Source organism: Haliotis rufescens, unplaced genomic scaffold (genome assembly GCF_023055435.1).
Source record: "Haliotis rufescens isolate VD_foot unplaced genomic scaffold, xgHalRufe1.0.p SCAF_1, whole genome shotgun sequence".
Lineage (NCBI taxonomy): Eukaryota > Metazoa > Mollusca > Gastropoda > Lepetellida > Haliotidae > Haliotis > Haliotis rufescens.
Window position 1 is genome coordinate 73,237,932 of NW_025963779.1, and position 20,087 is coordinate 73,258,018.

General features: G+C 40.1%; 1 protein-coding gene across 2 annotated transcripts in view; it reads left to right on the forward strand.

Annotated features, from left to right (window-relative positions):
• LOC124139746 (neurotensin receptor type 1-like) overlaps positions 1-20,087 on the forward strand; it is a 43,825-nt gene that overhangs the window by 16,608 nt on the left and 7,130 nt on the right. The window contains exon 1 of one of the 2 annotated variants that reach the window (XM_046507057.2): positions 11,478-11,645. The exons of the other annotated variant lie outside the window; for it this stretch is intronic. The gene's annotated coding sequence lies outside the window, so the exon portion shown is untranslated. Of the gene's footprint in view, positions 1-11,477; positions 11,646-20,087 lie in introns of those variants that run through there. 2 annotated transcript variants of the gene reach the window in all.

Sequence of the window (20,087 nt, forward strand, 5' to 3'; positions counted from 1 at the left end):
TTTCACAACGTTTCATGGAAGACATATGGAGGATATTTACAAATTTGACGCATCATTGCAAAACTTATGTCCAATCCAATACCCTATTTTGACCTTAACGTATCTTTCCGTGCTTTTTTCTGGAGAATAATTGACTTCTCTTTGCATGTGTTTGTGACGGTCGCAACCGTGAAGGGCAGGATACGGTCACCTTTTCAAGAACGTCTGGTATCATCACTATTTGATAGAGATTCATACACATGTTCATGATATAGTCGTAATCTTATGAGATATAGAAAGAGTTTTGTCGCTTTTGTCTAATAGCAAAGCTATATAAAAACTTACTGGTCTTGGCGCTTAAGAATAAGATTTCAGGGCTGGGTGACCTTGTACAAAACAATCTTGGCTCTATGACTGTCGTAAGTCATGTTAATGTATGGTAGTTACCGCTAAGATCCCTTTTCACAACACATTTCTATTTTAGGTTGTCTTCAAAATAAAATTGACACCCTGTGATATAATTGACATCTTGTTTAAGCTGTGTTTATCATAACTAATACATCTATCTGTAACGTCTGCATGTGGCTACAGAAGGATGAAGATGCTCAGTGAATGACATAAGCTGAAGGTAGTAATAACGCTCAGACAAAATGAAAAACAAAAGAAAATAATAATATACTCAACAACAAAAGTTCCTGTGACACCAATATTTTAGTGTATTTTTCAAACAAGTAAAGTTTGGTTTTCAATATGGAATCAAGTCACAAAAACGCATGCTACAGAAAAGCATGCATTCCATGCAAAAGTTGACTTTTATGCAAACCTCTTGCATTTCACTACCCAAGAATTTGTATAAAAACATGGGCTTTAACGGGATTCCATATGCATTGTTTAGCATCGTGCTGACAACAACTACTCAGAAAAACAACAAAATTACGCAATTATTCAACTTTACGAAATGCCACGCCTGTCCAAAAATGAGCGTCTGCGAGCCATTGGTATGCTTGAAGCAGAATCGAGTCAACGTGATGGTGCGAGACAATTTAACGTCCATCCTCGGAGTGGCAGGCCACGCGTAACCAATAATCGACAAGATAACTGGATTCGAACAACACACCTACGAAATCGATTCCAACCAGCAACAGTGACCGCAAGAAGCATCCCTGGCCTTCGACTAATATCTTCACAAACCGTAGGTCGTCGCTTCAGATGTGCAGGGATTGTCGCAAGAAAACCACCGTCAAGCACGTCTACAGTTTTGCAGACTGTGTCTACGCTGGACGAGTCTCGTTTTCACCCCAGCCACAGCAATGGACGGATTCGAGTGTACCGACGTCGAGGTGAACGTTACGTCAATCATTGTGTCATGGAAAAAAATCGGTTCAGGGGCGGCAGCGTTATGGTTTTGGGTGGGATTACAGCAAGACAGTGGCCGTTTGATAGTGGTAGAGGGAAATCTCAGTAGACAGCGCTACCCCGACAAGATCATCAGCCCTGTTGTTCTACCGTTTTTGCGTCGTCATGGCCCAGGCATTACCTTTCAACATGACAACGCCCGGCCTCAATATTGCTCGATTTGTTCAGGATTCTCTTCAACAAAACAACGTGAAATGTCATCCTCTGGCCGTCTCGCTCCCCTGATCTCTCACCAATCGAGCACAAGTGGGATAAGGTGGATGGGCGCCTTCGACGTCAACCACGTGTTCCACAGACACTCAAGGAACTTCGAAACATGCTCCAGCAGATATGGACAGATATCCCACAGGACTTTGTGCGAGGCCTGGTTCATTCCATGAGACGAAGATGTGTTGCTTGCATCGCAACCAGAGTAGGACACACACGCTATTGATTTGTAAATAGACATTTTGGCATGTTCATGTTTTTTATGAAATCACGCATTTTCTGAAGCCAGTATGGCAAATTAAACCATTTGAACACTCACAGGAGTCCTTTATCTGTTGCAAACCGAAATTGTTTCAGATTTGGTAAAAAACATAACTTTGCATTAAATCTTATTCAATGTCACAGGAACTTTTGTTGTTCAGTATATATAAAAATTCGAACAGAGCCTTTATAGTAAAATGTATAGATGTACAAAGATGACATGAGTGATTGAGTATGGGTTTACGCCGCTATTAGCGATATTCCCGCAATATCACGGCAGGGGACACCAGAAATGGTGTTTCACTCGTTGTACTCATGTCGGGAATCGAACCCGGGTCTTCGGCGTGACGAGCGAACGCTTTAACCACTAGGTTACCCCCATCGCTCCAGGTGACACTGAGAACAGGGATGTCGGTTAATATAAACCAATTGAAATCCATACCTAATTTAAGTGAAATATGTACAGTGAACCTGGATAGTCTGTCTGGAAAGCCGTTAGTCCGGACCATTACTGTTAGGGACATATACATAAACTGTTGGACAAAAGAAGGTGTGCCCGTGAAAACTGGATTTGACCAACAATGACCAACGTATTCAACACGTTTCTAGGCTGAAAACAGTCGCCGAAACACTCCAGACTTAAGGTCCAAAACACTACGGTGATACCCGAGTCCAATATATCACCTTCGAATATCTACAGTAAACTACGGTTATGACGAACTCAAAGGGACTACTAATTTTAGTTCGTTATAACCGTAGTTCGTTATATGTACATATACAGCATGACTACAGCAAGTAGTCGGGACCAAAAAGTAAGTTCGTTATATCCGTCAGTTCGTTATAAGCGTGTTCGTTATAACCGTAGTTTACTGTATTTCATTTTTACCACCATCAAACATGGGTGCATACGATAGTTTATAAACATAAAACAAATATCTCCAAACTACGACTAGTTCATACGGATATTGTAATCTTTCCGGAGGATTTTGTTTGTAACAGTTTCCGATTTAACCAAATTTCAATGAACTTTGCCTTCACTGCTACTACTACAGCTTCTGAAATGTCACTTAAAGATAGAGTTTCATGAAAATAAAACTTGGAATAGTGGTTGCCGCCCTGATCCTCTAACACCCTGCATCACAAGAGCTCCAACAGCAACATGTAGCCAGAAGCGAGGATGATGCACGGGCTGTCAGTAACAGATTTGGACTGACTTATCACAGCGGATGTCCGACCATCCCCACAGAGCTGACCTTAACCTGAACTTGTATCGCCCTGAACTTGTATCACCCTGACTGTATACTGCAGTCACGTAGTTGTAATCTTGCATCGTGTTGGTGAGGTGGATTTAATTGATCTGGGTCTGATTGACAGGAAGAAAATAGTGTCAAAATTAGCATGGTCTAATTAGAGGTTGGCATTGAGATGGCTTGTACATCGATAATCCTTAAAATCAACAACGTGAAAGCCCACGTGCCCTTGAAATGCCCTGTTAATTACAGCTTGAACATCGGTGTTGTTATTGTTCGTGTCGGCTTAGTCGATATTTCATCTAGAGAGGTTGACAATTACAGAGCTTCCTTTTATTAATGTATAAAATCTAAAGATGTCACTGACCTGTTCACGCGAGAATTTCAATTATATGCCGCGTCATAACCATTTCATAGTGAATTGTATTGCACAATATACTCACAGTCTTCGTAAAGCATGTTTATACACTGGACTCACGGTTCCCGTAACGTATGTTTATACATTGGACTCGCGGTTGCCGTAACGTATGTTTATACATTGGACTCACGGTTCCCGTAACGTATGTTTATACATTGGACTCACGGTTCCTGTAACGTGTGTTTATACATCGGACTCACGGTTCCCGTAACGTATGTTTATACATTGAACTCACGGTTCCCGTAACGTATGTTTATACATTGGACTCACGGTTCCAGTAAAGTATGTTTATACATTGGACTCATGGTTCCCGTAACGTATGTTTATACATTGGACTCACGGTTCCAGTAAAGTATGTTTATACATTGGACTCACGGTTCTCATAACATATGTTTATACATTGGACTCACGGTTCCCGTAACATATGTTTATACATTGGACTCATGGTTCTCATAACGTATGTTTATACATTGGACTCACGGTTCCCGTAACATATGTTTATACATTGGACTCATGGTTCCCGTAACGTATGTTTATACATTGGACTCACGGTTTCCGTAACATATGTTTATACATTGGACTCATGGTTCCCGTAACATATGTTTATACATTGGACTCACGGTTCCCGTAAAGTATGTTTATACACTGCACTCACGGTTCCCGTAACGTATGTTTATACATTGGACTCATGGTTCCCGTAACATATGTTTATACATTGGACTCACGGTTCCCGTAAAGTATGTTTATACACTGCACTCACGGTTCCCGTAACATATGTTTATACATTGGACTCATGGTTCCCGTAACATATGTTTATACATTGGACTCACGGTTCCCGTAAAGTATGTTTATACATTGGACTCATGGTTCCCGTAACATATGTTTATACATTGGACTCACGGTTTCCGTAAAGTATGTTTATACATTGGACTCATGGTTCTCATAACGTATGTTTATACATTGGACTCACGGTTTCCGTAACGTATGTTTATACATTGGACTCACGGTTCCCGTAACGTATGTTTATAAATTGGACTCACGGTTCCCGTAACATATGTTTATACATTGGACTCACGGTTCCCGTAAAGTATGTTTATACATTGGACTCATGGTTCCCGTAACATATGTTTATACATTGGACTCACGGTTTCCGTAAAGTATGTTTATACATTGGACTCATGGTTCTCATAACGTATGTTTATACATTGGACTCACGGTTCCCGTAACGTATGTTTATACATTGGACTCACGGTTTCCGTAACGTATGTTTATACATTGGACTCACGGTTCCCGTAACGTATGTTTATAAATTGGACTCACGGTTCCCGTAACATATGTTTATACATTGGACTCACGGTTCCCGTAAAGTATGTTTATACATTGGACTCATGGTTCCCGTAACATATGTTTATACATTGGACTCACGGTTCCCGTAAAGTATGTTTATACATTGGACTCATGGTTCTCATAACGTATGTTTATACATTGGACTCACGGTTCCCGTAACGTATGTTTATACATTGGACTCACGGTTCCCGTAACGTATGTTTATACATTGGACTCATGGTTCCCGTAACATATGTTTATACATTTGACTCACGGTTCCCGTAAAGTATGTTTATACATTGGACTCACGGTTCCCGTAACGTATGTTTATACATTGGACTCATGGTTCCCGTAACATATGTTTATACATTGGACTCACGGTTCCCGTAAAGTATGTTTATACATTGGACTCATGGTTCCCGTAACATATGTTTATACATTGGACTCACGGTTCCCGTAACGTATGTTTATACATTGGACTCATGGTTCTCATAACGTATGTTTATACATTGGACTCACGGTTCCCGTAACGTATGTTTATACATTGGACTCACGGTTCCCGTAACGTATGTTTATACATTGGACTCACGGTTCCCGTAACGTATGTTTATACATTGGACTCACGGTTCCCGTAACGTATGTTTATACATTGGACTCACGGTTCCCGTAACATATGTTTATACATTGGACTCACGGTTCCCGTAAAGTATGTTTATACATTGGACTCATGGTTCTCATAACGTATGTTTATACATTGGACTCACGGTTCCCGTAACATATGTTTATACATTGGACTCACGGTTCCCGTAACATATGTTTATACATTGGACTCACGGTTCCCGTAACGTATGTTTATACACTGGACTCACGGTTCCCGTAACGTATGTTTATACATTGGACTCACGGTTTCCGTAACATATGTTTATACATTGGACTCACGGTTCCCGTAACGTATGTCTATACATTGGACTCACGGTTCCCGTAACATATGTTTATACATTGGACTCACGGTTCCCGTAACGTATGTTTGTACATTGGACTCACGGTTCCCGTTACATATGTTTATACATTGGACTCACGGTTTCCGTAACATATGTTTATACATTGGACTTACGGTTCCCGTAACGTATGTTTGTACATTGGACTCACGGTTCCAGTAACATATGTTTATACATTGGACTCACGGTTCCCGTAAAATATGTTTATACATTGGACTCACGGTTCCCGTAAAGTATGTTTATACATTGGACTCACGGTTCCCGTAACGTATGTTTATACATTGGACCGCTCCTCGTGGGTGGACACCTGATTAGATAAGGGGAAGTCCAAGGACATCAGTGCATGACACAATGCCCGCGGTGTTGTCAGTTCAGATTATTAAATACCAGTTTCGCCATCTTGGGGTTGTACACAACAGCACCACTATATGTTCAGGTGTCCTTAGAAAGTTTTGCAGACGCTACTTGCTTTCAGGATTGAATGATTATTCACACATGCGTTGAGTTTGGTGCTGGATGCATGGAAAACCTTTTATACCATCCTACTGCCACACTGTCGGTGGTACGTCCCCATGGCGATGCTAGCACATGCCTAGAACATGCCTTTTAAACACCAAGTACACATACATGTAACTACATTGTGAAACGTCTTACTTAAGAAATAAACGACGGATGGGAGTTGTTTATCGTACAATAAAACACTGTCGGGAGAATAAACCACTCGGGGTTGCGTCGGACAAGTTCATTTTTACGAACATGTGGTTTAAGTTTGGTATTTCCCGCGTATTCTCACAATCCTCGCGTCAATTATCTGTATCTTTCCACCTGATATCTCGTCATATCTCGTCCACTATTGGATGCGTTTGGCCACTGCGTTTATCTGCTTAGCGCAGCTACATCTATGGGGAACAACTCACCAGACACTTCCCTCTAAAAAAAAACGTCATCAAGTTGCGAGCGAGTATTCGAATCTCCAGAAATGACGTCATGACAGAACAATGTTTCATCGTGAAATTAACCACACTCCGTTCGTTATTGTTCTTCTTTGCGATTTATCGCGTAGCTATCATATACATTGAACTATGACACATGTAAAGCTGTCTTGACGTGTCATACGATAATATCACTGTCCCTGTCAAGATCGAACTGATTAAGGGACTGAGTGTTGTATGTATGGTTTCAGCATGCTGTGATGGCGATGTACACTAACATATAGTCTCTGAAATAAACATATCGTACAGAAAAAACCAGTTGTTCAGTTATCTTAATAAAAATCTAATAAAAAGGGAGCCCAGTGATTCTCTTCATTTTCAGCCTGATACTGCAGTAATCTAGACTTGCCAAACATTATAGACTTGCATGGGCTGTAGTTGATATAAATGTATCAGGGTCTGTAAGACAGACTAATGGCGATGGCATGGGTAGAGTTATCACAACATAGACGACCTTTTCCGGCAGTATGTACAGTAAATGATCATACTTGTTATTAAAACAGAAGTAAAGAGAGAATGACACCCCCAACGAACAAACATTTCTCGAGATGCACGTGTACAATTTGCCTGCCTCACAGACGTTATCATTATCATACTGTGACATAATGACGACTACGCAACATTGGTCTATATATTTCACAGTGTACGGAATAGTGATTCATATAGTTCGCATTTTATTTAATAGAGAAAAGAAGTTTACGTGGATCGCCACATCTAAATTGTAACCACCACCATTATTCAAAATAAATGGAACGTACTTCATCTGAATGTCTTTATCTCATGTTAGTATACTCTTTAAACAAAGTAGGGGATCATGACATATACATGTTAATACCAAGTATTAGAGCAAAGATAAGTGTTGACGACAAACATACCATGCAAGAACGTTTATTTCAGTAAAACACCAAATACAAATCCTATAGTTTGCATGTGCCGCTTTCAAGGAAGGTCGTTTAATCACTATGGACTATTATTTCTGTCAATCTTATTGATTCTGTTTATCATACAGATTTACTTAATTTTATTCATTCTGTGTGTATAAACGAGCGATGTGTCGTTTGCAACGCACAGAGCGTCTACGAGCTATAAGCATGCAAGCAGAAGTGTGTGGCCAATACGTTCTGTGTTTCACAGTCTGTGATTAGCAGACAATGGAACAGGTACCAACAAATCCAAAATGTTGACGATCGACACCCTTCAGGTCGCCCCAGGTCAACGACAAGCCTTCAGGGTCGATTGATCCGAAACCGAAACTACGGAATCGAGCTCAAACGGCGAATCAAATTGCTGTACACTTTCATCAGGCTACGTATGCACAGTTGTATGGAGTAGTAATGTTAATATGTATGCACAGTTGTATGGAGTAGTAATGTTAATATGCATGCACAGTTGTATGGAGTAGTAATGCTAATATGTATGCACAGTTGTATGGAGTAGTAATGTTAATATGTATGCACAGTTGTATGGAGTAGTAATGTTAATACGTATGCACAGTTGTATGGAGTAGTAATGTTAATACGTATGCACAGTTGTATGGAGTAGTAATGTTAATATGTATGCACAGTTGTATGGAGTAGTATTGTTAATATGTATGCACAGTTGTTTGGAGTAGTAATGTTAATATGTATGCACAGTTGTATGGAGTAGTAATGTTAATATGTATGCACAGTTGTATGGAGTAGTAATGTTAATATGTATGCACAGTTGTATGGAGTAGTAATGTTAATACGTATGCACAGTTGTATGGAGTAGTAATGTTAATACGTATGCACAGTTGTATGGAGTAGTAATGTTAATATGTATGCACAGTTGTATGGAGTAGTATTGTTAATATGTATGCACAGTTGTTTGGAGTAGTAATGTTAATATGTATGCACAGTTGTATGGAGTAGTAATGTTAATATGTATGCACAGTTGTATGGAGTAGTAATGTTAATATGTATGCACAGTTGTTTGGAGTAGTAATGTTAATATGTATGCACAGTTGTATGGAGTAGTAATGTTAATATGTATGTATTGTTGTATGGAGTAGTAATGTTAATATGTATGCACAGTTGTATGGAGTAGTAATGTTAATATGCATGCACAGTTGTATGGCGTAGTAATGTTAATATGTATGCACAGTTGTATGGAGTAGTAATGTTAATATGTATGCACAGTTGTTTGGAGTAGTGATGTTAATATGTATGCACAGTTGTATGGAGTAGTAATGTTAATATGTATGCATTGTTGTATGGAGTAGTAATGTTAATATGCATGCACAGTTGTATGGAGTAGTAATGTTAATATGTATGCACAGTTGTTTGGAGTAGTAATGTTAATATGTATGCACAGTTGTATAGAGTAGTAATGTTAATATGTATGCATTGTTGTATGGAGTAGTAATGTTAATATGTATGCACAGTTGTATGGAGTAGTAATGTTAATATGCATGCACAGTTGTATGGAGTAGTAATGTTAATATGTATGCACAGTTGTATGGAGTAGTAATGTAAATATGTATGCACAGTTGTTTGGAGTAGTAATGTTAATATGTATGCACAGTTGTATGGAGTAGTAATGTAAATATGTATGCACAGTTGTTTGGAGTAGTAATGTTAATATGTATGCACAGTTGTATGGAGTAGTAATGTTAATATGTATGCACAGTTGTATGGAGTAGTAATGTTAATATGTATGCACAGTTGTATGGAGTCGTAATGTCAATATGTATGCACAGTTGTATAGAGTAGTAATGTTAATATGTATGCATTGTTGTATGGAGTAGTAATGTTAATATGTATGCACAGTTGTATGGAGTAGTAATGTTAATATGCATGCACAGTTGTATGGAGTAGTAATGTTAATATGTATGCACAGTTGTATGGAGTAGTAATGTAAATATGTATGCACAGTTGTTTGGAGTAGTAATGTTAATATGTATGCACAGTTGTATGGAGCAGTAATGTAAATATGTATGCACAGTTGTTTGGAGTAGTAATGTTAATATGTATGCACAGTTGTATGGAGTAGTAATGTTAATATGTATGCACAGTTGTATGGAGTAGTAATGTTAATATGTATGCACAGTTGTATGGAGTCGTAATGTCAATATGTATGCACAGTTGTATGGAGTAGTAATGTTAATATGCATGCACAGTAGGTTGGAGTAGTAAACGTAATATGTATGCACAGTTGTATGGAGTAGTACATTTAATATGTTGGCAGTAAACTGTACAAGTAGTAAATAAATTCTGTAGGTACTGATATCTATAGTTGTAAATTTAATCTGAATGCAGTAAAATGTTTTGACCGAAAGCTAAATTGTTGAATTGACAAGCGTTCAGAACGATACCAAAATGTTTCAGCGAAGTAAACTGCCCTTGATAACAAAAGTCTCATGTACATTATTAACAAAGTATACTGCCCTGTACCATGCCGAAAGCCATATGTAACGAATTAAATGTATCGTAATTAGGTGAGGTAAGGTGAGATGGTGTTTAACGTCGCGTTCAAGATTATTGTACATATATACGTGCGTGCGTGCGTGCGTGCGTGCGTGCCCGCCTGCCTGCCTGCCTGCGTGCTTGCTTGTACTAGTCCGGACAAATGTCGATTTCATAATTCTATAGTGCTAGTCCATTTTGATACCGTGCACAATAGAGATATGATGTACACAATAGACATAAGTTCAAGGGTCTCACATACTCACATACGAAGCGAGGTGGTACACACATGTAACATTAAAACCCGCATATCTGCAAACATATAATATATATCTCCTAATTAAAACATCAAGGTCCACTCACACTCCGGAATCTATACCAACATCGGGGCTGTCGATTGGCACTCATTCTCAAAAGAATACCATTGTGTTCCAAGGGGGCACGAACAATGAAGTGCATAGATTATGGTAACACTCAGTCGTGAGTTTGGATTTGGAACCAACCAACCAAGGATGTGGAACGTGTGTAGCTCCAGGGGTACTAAATTATTTCATGGGAATCTTCGTCACAAAGGAAACAATACAATCACGTTCGGTTTATTCATGTTTTAAAGTTAGAACTATCATTTAATTGATTTCACGCAAAAACATTTTCTGTCACGATATTTCAATTTAGCTATAGTAGTACACCATTCTACATAGTGAGCACCAATTGATGTGTAAGTTCTGAGATGAGTTGAGTTGGGTTTAACGTACGCCGCTTTTAACAGGATTCCAGTTTTATCACGGCGTGTCAGCTTAATGTGGGAGGAAAGCCCGAAGTGATGCAGGTCTTAGACGTTTACCACTTCGGTGAAACCCACGAGGACGACGTGTATGTGCTGACAAACCTGGAAACATAATCGGGGCGAACCGGGATTCGAACCCACAATCATAGGTTTCTGGCGTGCCCAAGGGACACAAATCTGCACAGCGAATTGCGGCGCCTTAGACGACTGGGCCACCTGTACCCCCTGTAAGTTCTGGGAGTCTGACCATCAGCCCAACTACCGACTTCAAACAAACGACGCTCCCCGTGTGCTATATAATATACATATCTCAGGGGATGCTATCCTTGAGCGACCCCGAACTAAATATCATCTGACGGTGCAGTTACACATGTGGTATTTCGAGCATGTCTTTACTGGAGTTGTTGCTGTCCAATCCAGTGAGATCAGCTTAAGCTGATGTGTCAGGGGGGATTCTGCGTCCTGGCGCTTGTATTGATCGATTGTCACACCTGGCGTCTATCACTGCTGTCCTTCCGTTGTCGGTTGGCGGAAGCATACCAGTTTCGGAGCAGTGCCGGTCGGAACCAACTGATCTTCAGGACAGGTAGGGTGTCTTACAAACCTTTAGAAGCAATTACAAAATATTTAAAAATTTCATTTCATCACGTGTATATCGCTCGTGTAAATAACATGTATTTATTACCTGTGTAGATCGTTTGGATATGTGACAGTCTTCATCATCTTAAGCGTGACGTCGTAGATAGTATATGAAACAATTAAAACAGCAATATCAATAACAAACCTTTTCATGAATATTTTGTTAAGATTATGCACAATAGCTATTACGGTATACATTTCTGTTGAGGCTCGTGCAATTAATTGATGTGTTCCTTAATCGAAATTCAGTTTTTGTTAAACATAAACTTGTTCCATTGTACAGTAAACAACGGCTGTAACGTACGCAAAGGGACCACTAATTTAAGTTTGTTATAACCAGTCCGTTATAAGCATATATACAGCAAATGACCGGGACCAAAAATACGTTTTATCCGCCGGTTAGGTATGAACGTAGGTTGCTGTACACTGCGAGTTTGGGTTTAGTTTTTACCTATCTTCAAACAAATGCTATATGAAATATTAATGCATTAATATGATGTAGAGGAGCCCAACAATATCCAGACCTTGCAGGTAGTGTCAGTGGTGTTCGTATTGTTGACTTTGTTGTTCCGTGCAACGTCATGTCGTCAGAAGCAAAAACAACATTAAGCCAGTTATATATATATGTTATATGAGTGTTTAAATATATACAACTTATGCCTTGTATATACACAGTATTCTTCGAAACTTCATTAGTTTTTGTTACGAAGCATTCTTGTCAGAGATAAGTTGTAATAATATATTTGATATAAATAAACATGTGTCATCAGAATTGTTACAGTTATGTTTCTCAACTTTATTAGTTTTGTAGTTCTTTATTTTTGCAAGGGGTTACTTTATTATAAAGGCAGAGAAACATGCTTACCATTATTATAACTATAGACCTGTGAAGATCCGGGGTAGAATATTTCTTCAGCAACCCATGCTTGCCGTAAAAGGCGATTATGCTTGTCGTAAGAGGCAACTAACGGGATAGGGTGGCTAGGCTCGCTGACTTGGTTGATGCATGCCATCGATCCGAATGGCGTTGATCGATGGTAATGATGTCAATCACTTGATTGTCTGGTCCAGACTCGATTATTTACAGACCACCGTTATATAGCTTTAATATTGCTTAGTGCTGCGTTAAACTCACTCACAATTATAACTTTGTAAAGACCAGAAGCCAGGCTACGGTTTGAGTCAATAAAGATTGACTTGTGTCATAATATATAGTCCATGTTATTACAGTGAACTGAGTACTCTAGGCTTGGCTGCTCCGACGAATGGGTGGGTTATCATAGTATCATAACTCGCATTTGTCCATTATGGGGGGCGGCGGGGCAGCCTAGTGGTTAAAGCGTTCGCTCGTCACGCCGAAGACCCGGGTTCGATTCCCGACATGGGTACAATGTGTTAAGCCCATTTCTGGTTTCAGAAGCCCATTTCTGATGTTCTGGAATATTGCTAAAAGCGGCTAAAAAACAAACTCACCCACCGTTATGAGGAATCCTGCAATCAGTGTTTGGTCTGTGGTCAATGCTTGCTAATAAGCATGCTTTTCCCGGATTCCGTCGGGTGCATTGATGATCTTGGATCGTTCAATAACCACCAAGCAGCAATTTCCCTTCCACTAATTTAACCTACCTGAACTAGACATAGAGTAGACACGTGAGATCGTCTTGTCTGTTTTATATTTAGGTGTATGCATAAACATTCAAAGTCTCTCCTCAAGACGTATGGTAAGAGGGATGACTTCCGCTTTCCAATAGTCAACTTTCCCTTTATATCCAGTAGGGGGCACGGGTGGCCCAGTCGTCTAAGGCGCCGCGATTCGCTGTGCAGAGTTGCGTCCCTTGGGCACGCCAGAAACCTATGATTGTGGGTTCGAATCCCGGTTCGCCCCGATTGTGATTCTAGGTTTGTCAGCACCATACCCGTGCTCGTGGGTTTCACCGAAGTGGTAAACGTCTGAGACCTGCATCACTTCGAGCTTTCCTCCCACATTAAGCTGACACGCCGCGATTTAACTGGAATACTGTTAAAAGCGGCGTAAAACCCAACTCACTCACTCACTTTATATCCAGCAGTATTCCAGCAGCTCCAGCCTTTGGTGTTTACATTTCACAACTTTTGAGGTGCAATCGAACGTTCTCTTTCTACCAAAACGACCATATGACTCTTGCTCAGAAGTGGTTCGATCAAGGTTAACAATCAAGACCTTAGTAAAGCTTTCACAAATAAATTTATTATGGTAGATGGACATTTCTAAATTTGACACATCATTGACAAAACTGATGTCCAATTGGAATCCCTATTTTGACTTGTGCCATATGTTCCCGTGTTTTTGTTGGGTTTTTTTCAGGTGAACAATTGACTTGCCTTTGCATGTGTTTGTGATAGTGCCAGAGTGAGGGCAAGATAGCCTCACCTTTTCGCGAACACCTGGTATCATCACTATTTGATAGTGATTTTTTAAACCTTCTGATATCGTCGGAATCTTACAATCCTGTCATGAGTGACGCATCCAGTTATACAGCTGATATAACACATATGAACCTAACAATGTAGAAAACAGGTTCATCTTTGTCTTACTAACTTAAATGTATTATAACATCTCTTGGTGACTGTATCATGTGAAATATACGCTCGCCACAAACAAACCATGCCATTAGAGCGACTTATCCACTTCAATAAAGACAGTCAGAATTGGTTTGCTTGAGAGCAAGGACAGCCTGAGACTAAGAGTAGCCTGAGGTCAGCCTGAGATTATCCTAAGGTCAGCTTGAGAGAATCTTAAGGTCAGCTTGAGAGAATCCTAAGGTCAGCCTGAGAGTATCCTAAGGTCAGCCTGAGAGAATCTTAAGGTCAGCTTGAGAGAATCCTAAGGTCAGCCTGAGAGTATCCTAAGGTCAGCCTGAGAGAATCCTAAGGTCAGCCTGAGAGTAGCCTGAGGTCAGCCTGAGTGTATCCTAAGGTCAGCCTGAGAGAATCCTAAGGTCAGCCTGAGAGGATCCTAAGGACAGCCTAAGAGAATTCCTTTATGCATAAAGTATTCCAAATTGTGTGTAGCCATGCGACCATTACAAGCAAACGATGCATTACGTAAATTGACGTGCCAATTACATGCTTTAAGTAATACATGGTTGAAGCATGTTTTGTTATAATATACGACAATAAAGTTTGAAATATTTAAATTTGAAATATGATAAGGATACACAACAATTATAATTAAAATTGGATCGGAAAGTACATTTTACTGTTAACGTGTTTTCAACACAACATGGATAACGTGGCGCACATGGCTGAGAGCGGATCGGACATCGGAGCGGGCTGTTAGAGAAGTGAAATGTTGCAGGTTGTCGGAGACTGATTATCTCGGACTGTTGTTTAGTTCCGTTTCCATGAGAACCATATTGAAATTCTATTATTATCAATTCTGTGGCAACTGGTCTTCCATTTACACAGGTAATTGCTGACATTTGTTACCAAAAGATGTATGCGATAAACAGGCCAGACTGGATATTACTTTACACGCAAGTGTTAACGCCGCTGCAGTAACTCGAATATGTTTCAGCATATACAATAAGTTAAGCATATTGAAGTTAGCTAAGAGGTGATTTAATAACATTGTAATGATATATTGACCTTTTGGTGCAAATATAAATACACCAAAATACGCCTAAATCTACTGTACTTCCATAGACCTGGGCATTAAGTAATGCGTGATATGTCAAAAACTTTAAAGTTATAAACTTTAAAGTTTATGTATAAATACATTGCTTTAAAGTTTTTGACGTATCACGCATTACTTAATGCCCAGGTCTATAGAAGTACAGTAGATTTAGGCTTGTATAGATTTTGGTGTATTTATATACCTCTCACCGAAGTAGACACACTTTATTGATAACAACTTCTTTAATACTTTAATCCTCCACCTACTTTATATATTCTGTACAATCTTCCTCTTTAAGTCTTGCTTGACAACGGTATAAGGATCTATACCAAAACGTCGCCTTTACAGTATTAAAGACGTTGTTATCCATAAATTGTGTCTACTTTGTCATCCGTCAACTTCTAAGTAATGCCCATCAAACAATTTACCTATCCCCGTATTACCCTATATTGCATTAGGTGTCTCACCACCTCGGGTAAACCTAGTAAGCAGCTCATCTTCCTAGACTAGGTTTTGAAACAGGTCACTTCTAAATCTGCTTTGAGGTTTTACATTTCAGTTATAACACATAGGTTTTACAATTAACGTATATAAACTTGCCCCTTTTTTACATGGAAATCTCATGACGTGAATGGAACCTGCAACATCACATATCGTGTGAAGTTTTGTAACCCACTGTTTTCCCACTGAGCAACCGAGGCAGGTGATGAGCAGTTTTGTTAAATGTATCATGTCATGACTCCAGCTAGTCCATGCTGCACGTGTTTCATCTCGCGTACGCTTTGAGCGAAATCCTTTTATACCGCGATACACTGTATTGTTTCACTATAAGATATGTCGATGTTTTCTTATTTTTTCGGGCATTTCTTGGATTTAGACGGTTCATAAGTTGGACAAAACACGCCTCCTCGGTTTTGGTTGAAAATGTAAAACCTTGAGCTCGGGCTTTTCCCTCGCTCGCGGTTTAATATTTTCAACCAAAACCTCGGAGGCGTGTTTTATCCTGTCCATCAAAACCTTCTGTATGTTGGCAATGCTGTATATTTTGGACAAACAAACACAAATTAGAGTGTGTCCTCATATAGCAGTGTCCACGTGTAGAAACATTATTGTGTGTCGAACATTGCGCATGAAGGTGATTGCACCCAAGTCTTAAGGTGTGCATGTGCATCTCGACGTGCCCCGTATCAATGTCTGGAACAATATACAGTGAGTTTAGTTGTTGGTTATTTTTGTCGGAATCGGAATAGATTTTTGTTTGACTGATGTCGTTGGCAAATTCAATCCAGGATTGCATAGCAACAGTTTCAGATTTTATCGTTTTAGAATTTTTAGTGCGTAGTAACTGGAAGAGGAAAACAGTTGAGGCAATCTGGTATATATAACATATCGCCCAGGCAAACTAGCGATTGAGGGTAGGAGCTACGTCACAGAAGTCATGAGGGTACGAGGGGCGTTCAATAAGTTTTGCAAGTCGCAGAATATCTTTTGCGCTTTTATTTTTCACTATAATCTTCATTCACCTCAATACACTTATTCCATTTGTCCTTCAAGCTTTTAATACCACTTTTATAGAAATCCTCAGATTGATCCTCTAACCACGCCTCTGTGGCAGCCTTTATGTCCTGTCATCCTGGAAGTGTCTTCCACGTAGGGCAGATTTCATTTGCCGGAACAGGAAATAGTCACTGGGGGCTAAGTCTGGGCTGTACAGTTAAATCACCGCACCTACAGCCCTACAAAACAAGGACTGGTCGGCACGGAGTCAGTATAATGTGTTTAATTGGGGTATCCATGTTAAACTGCGGCATGGTATCTTAGTGGGCTAGCAGTACAAAACCGACATTAGTCCGGACTAGTACAGGCAGGCAGGCAGGCAGACACGCACGCACACACACGCGCGTACACGCACACACACGCACACACACACACACACACACACACACACACACACACACACACATATATATATGTATATATACGTACATGTTACATAAGTGCAATAATCTTGAACGCGACGTTCATCCTCACCCCATGTGACCCAACTACAGTAAACTACGGTTATAACGAACTCAAAGGGACCACTAATTTTAGTTCGTTATAACCGTAGTTCGTTATAAGCATATATACAACATAACTACAGCAAATAGTCGGGACCAAAACAGTAAGTTCGTTATATCCGTCAGTTCGTTATAAGCGTGTTCGTTATAACCGTAGTTTACTGTATTCCCCAAATTTAAAGACCCTAACAACTGCAAAGCGCTTCCCCACAATCACAATACCATAAGTAAGAAGATGATGTCTGTGTACATATGGATAATGTCGGAAAAGGTACACACCAGCAAGACGTTCTACGAAGATATGACAGCTATATAATTGCACTTCTTCTGTTCCATAATCACGACCCTGACCTTGGATTGACGTATTTTCACTGACGTATATTGTACCACCAAAAGCACATAGGGAGGATCGCATTATCAGTCGATGCCTCCAGTCTCTTGTGACAACGTTTATTAGCCCCAGCATCAGCTTCTTTGTAGCTGCCGTGCATTGTAGTCCGTCCCATCTCTATGGCACTAATGGACCTGCATCTGTCTGGGGACTTTATGACACTACTTAGTCCAGCGTCAGCGTTACATGGTCCGTGTTTACCGACCCTGCGATCCAGGCTTTTATTTCGATGTAATTAAAGTCACATGATACGATATTGGATGAAAGAGGTGTTGTGTTGGTTTGGGTTGTTGTTTAACGCCGCACCAAGCAATATTCTGAATCGGCTGATCTCAGGACACTCTCAGGCTGACCTTAGAATTCTCTGAGGCTGACCTTAGAATACTCTCAGGCTGACCTTAGGATGCTCTCAGGCTGACCTTAGGATTCTCTGAGGCTGACCTTAGGATTATCTCAGGCTGACCCTAGAATTCTCTCAGGCTGACCTTAGGATGCTCTCAGGCTGTCCTTAGGATTCTCTGAGGCTGTCCTTAGGATTCTCTCAGGCTGACCTTTGGATTCTCTCTGGCTGTCCTTGCTCTCAAGCAAACCAATTCTGACTGTATATATCAAAGTGGATAAGTCGTTCTAATGGCATGGTTTGTTTGTGGCGAGCGTATAATTCACATGATACAGTCACCAAGAGATGCAATAATACATTTAAGTTAGTAAGACAAAGATAAACCTGTTTTCTACATTGTTAGGTTCATATGTGTTATATCTGCTGCATAACTGGGTGCGTCTGATTTGATTGTACGATTCCGACGATATCATGAGCAAGTTTGTAAAAACCACTATCAAATAGTGATGATACTAGGTGTTCGCGAAAAAGTGAGGGCATCCTGCCCCACCTGTGGCACCATCACAAACACATGCAAAGGCAAGTCAATTGTTCATCTGAAAAATAGGGAATGGCCTCCTCATGTCTGCCATAAAACTTTTGAAAGCTTTACTGGGGCCTTGAATGTTGTAACCTTGGTCAAACATCTTCTGAGTTGTGAAATGTAGACACCAAAGCTGGAGCTGCAGGAATATTACTCGACACTAAGAGAAAGTTGACGATTGGAAAATTGAAGTCACTCTTGTTGTGTCAATCTGAATCCTTATGCATAGATCTTTAATATGAAACAGATGAAGCTGTCTCACTGGTCTCCTTTATTTCTAGTTCAGGTGGGTGAATCGATGGAAGGGGATTGGCTATTTGATGGTTATTGAACAATGTCAGATCATGCCTATACTAGAAGCTTAAGTTACACTTCTTGGCCAAATTACATTGTCGTGATTTTGCCAATCCTCGCATAAATTCCGATTCCTATGCCAAAAGCAACAGATCAGCAAGACGGGGAGCAGTATTGGTGCCCGTGGGGCTTCCTACGTCTTAGTCCTAAATGTTATGTACAGATGTCATGTACGAGGAAGTCCAGCATTTCACATACCGTTTTCTCAGTAAACTTCAGATGGCAAATACTTTCATTTTTGACAAACAGAGTATAGCTCGTAGTTACAGCTGGTGATAAGTTACAGTGGGCACTGTCACCCTGATTCTATAAGTATACCTCGTATTTATAGCTGGTGATTAGTTACAGGGGGCACTGTCACTCTGATTCTATAAGTATACTTCGTAGTTTCAACTTGTATACTTCGTAGCTTACATTCAGTAGCTTTAATATCCTGAAATTACCAGTGAAGGGAAAACCCGGATTAGAAAAAATGGATTTATGCTGGTGTCATTGTGAGAGAATGCCTGGTAGTATAATAGTAGAGGTCAGGCATCTGTTGCCGAAAATAATATCTGTATGTGTGTATGCAACTTAAATTGCCTCGGGGCGGTCGGCTAGCCTAGTGGTTAAAGCGTTCGCTCGTCACGCCGAAGACCCGGGTTCGATTCCCGACATGGGTACAATGTGTGAAGCCCATTTCTGGTGTCCCCCGCCGTGATATTGCTGGAATATTGCTAAAAGCGGCGTAAAAACCATACTCACTTACTCACTCACTTAAATTACCTCAGTTGTATTCGTGTTCATGTAGCGCTGAAACTACAGTAGCGTGTAAAGGAAGGTAATCACATAACGGTTGAATCATATCCTCATTACATCCAGACATCTCTGCTTATCAATAATGCATGTTTCCTTAAACAACGTTTACGTATTCTGTGCCTTGTCACCACGCCATGTCGCCAGTTTGTTCGCGGGCGTATTTTTACAGTTCGCCCAGGGTGACGCGTAATAACAGCATATTATATGT